Source organism: Cynoglossus semilaevis, chromosome 10 (genome assembly GCF_000523025.1).
Source record: "Cynoglossus semilaevis isolate Cse_v1.0 chromosome 10, Cse_v1.0, whole genome shotgun sequence".
Classification (NCBI taxonomy): Eukaryota; Metazoa; Chordata; class Actinopteri; order Pleuronectiformes; family Cynoglossidae; genus Cynoglossus; species Cynoglossus semilaevis.
Window position 1 is genome coordinate 17,978,242 of NC_024316.1, and position 2,051 is coordinate 17,980,292.

At 45.9% G+C, this 2,051-nt stretch overlaps 1 protein-coding gene across 1 annotated transcript in view; it reads left to right on the forward strand.

Moving 5' to 3' along the window:
- Positions 1-51: 51 nt before the first annotated feature.
- Positions 52-2,051, forward strand: part of LOC103385373 (probable G-protein coupled receptor 173) — a 5,327-nt gene continuing 3,327 nt past the window's right edge. Inside the window, exon 1 of the mRNA XM_025059700.1 lies at positions 52-1,650. The gene's annotated coding sequence lies outside the window, so the exon portion shown is untranslated. The remainder of the gene's footprint in view (positions 1,651-2,051) is intronic.

Consider the following 2,051-nt stretch of genomic DNA (forward strand, 5'->3'; position numbering starts at 1 on the left):
TCATACAGCCTTGAAAAATTCAACACATCAGAATATCAGAGGCTTCAAATGATGAGAAAAAAAAACCCAAATGTTTGTTCTGCCCTGCACAAAGTGGGACACGGGGACATCCTACAGCCAACTGCTGCATCACAACTGGGCTCACAGCACCACCTGCTGGGGAGGAAGGGAGCTGTCAGAATACTGCGGACTATATCTTTAAAAAAGGACCCAGAATGCCTTGCTGCAGCCCTGTCAGGACAGCCTGTGTCATTTTGGGTTTAGTCTGATCATCCTCTAAGTCTGGACCAAATGAGACAGAGACAGAGGCAGGGACAGAGACAGAGACAGACATGTCCACAGTGGAGGAAACCGTCACATCATGATGGAAATTAAAAAGAGAAAAAAAACAACATCTTCATGCTAGATGGCCAACAAATGTCTCTCTCTCTCTCCCTCTCTCTCTCTCTCTCTCCTCACCCCCTCCCTCCTCCGAATAAAACCGACTGTTTCCGTGAATGTGCGAGCTGCCTCCTCTCCAGCAGCTATAATTGGAATTATCCAGTAATTATTCCTGTATATTCGGCCGCCGCGTTCTTTTTCTTTTCCTTTATTCCCTTCTTTTCTTTTCTTTCTTTCCTTCTTTCTGTTGTCAGGATGAGATCGGGCTGATTTTCTGGCTCCGTATTTTTTTTTTTTTTTAAACCGAGGCCTCGACGACGTTTGCGGTGTGGATTCGCTCGTGACATCGCTGGATGGGTCCACATTGAAAAACAAAAAAACAAAAAAATGCGTCGGTTGTGTGGCCGAGCCTGTGATTGTGGACCGTTGTTAAGATGTAGTACAGCTCGGCTGGACGGCAGAACAAAGAGCGCAGTTTTCCACGGTTCCGGGTAAAAACATCGTTCGCCCCCCCTTTTTTTTTTTTTTTTTTTTTTCACTGATTGATGGGAGAAAGAGACGTGTGTGTGTGGACTAAGCAGCCAATTACCATGATGTCAAGACGATTCATTTAGTGGATGCGCGCTCTGCTGTTTTTTTTTTTTGTTTTTTTTCTAGGTGGGTTTTTCTTCTTCTTCTTCTTCCATCATAAACGCCGATAATCTGCCATGGTTTGGATTTATAACGGATGAAGATCTGCGTGTCTGTGTCCATATGTGTTTGGGGTTTTTCTCTCTCTCTCTCTCTCTCTCTCTCTCTCTCTCCATCGCCCTCTGGAAAAGCCATCCTCGATGTGATGCAACATAAAATCTGTTTTCTTGGATGATATTCAGAGCAAAAACAAAAAAGAAAAAGACAACGAAACTAAACCAACACATCCCTCCGTGTGGAGCTGGGTGGCGGTGGCGGTGGCGGTGGATCTACTTGCCTACATCACTGAATGTGGCTTCACATCTTTGTGGATTCCTGTGGTCCTCCAGCCTCTCATGATTATTATATGTTGTTGTTCGACTCCATCAATCCTCACTGATGGATTTATGTTTAACAGGTGTCGTTGGAGACACTCAGCCCTGCCACAGCATGAAGCCTCATCATGAGCTTTTCTGTCCGTTTCACCAACACTGACAGACAAAAGGACACGTTTTTTTTTCCTCCTCCTTTTCTTCTTCTCTTCAATTGTTTTTTTTTTTTTCACGCCAAAATATCTTCAAAAAATGGGGTTATAAAAAGGTAGGTTGTCGCCTCTCTTCCTCTCTCACACACTTTGCATGTACACACACACACTCACACACACAGAGGTGATTTTGACACCTGTTCATCTGCGTTCATTATCGACTCCAGCCCGTGTGTGTGTGTGTGTGTGTGTGTGTGTGTGTGTGTGTTTCAGGCCTTGCTGACACTGCAGCCGTCTAATCAGGTGAAATGATGTTACACGGTGGTGAAGCGGAGCGGCTGCTGTAGGTGGATAAAAATAAGCCTACACTTACAGCTAATCATACTGTGGTCTGTGGCCTACATAGACCAGGCCCACCCGGACCGGATCAGCTCTGTTTTATCATCACCTACTGCCTAGAAATGAGACGTTACTGGTGGTGGTGGGGGGGGGGGGGTGGGGGGGGGGGGCTGCATCC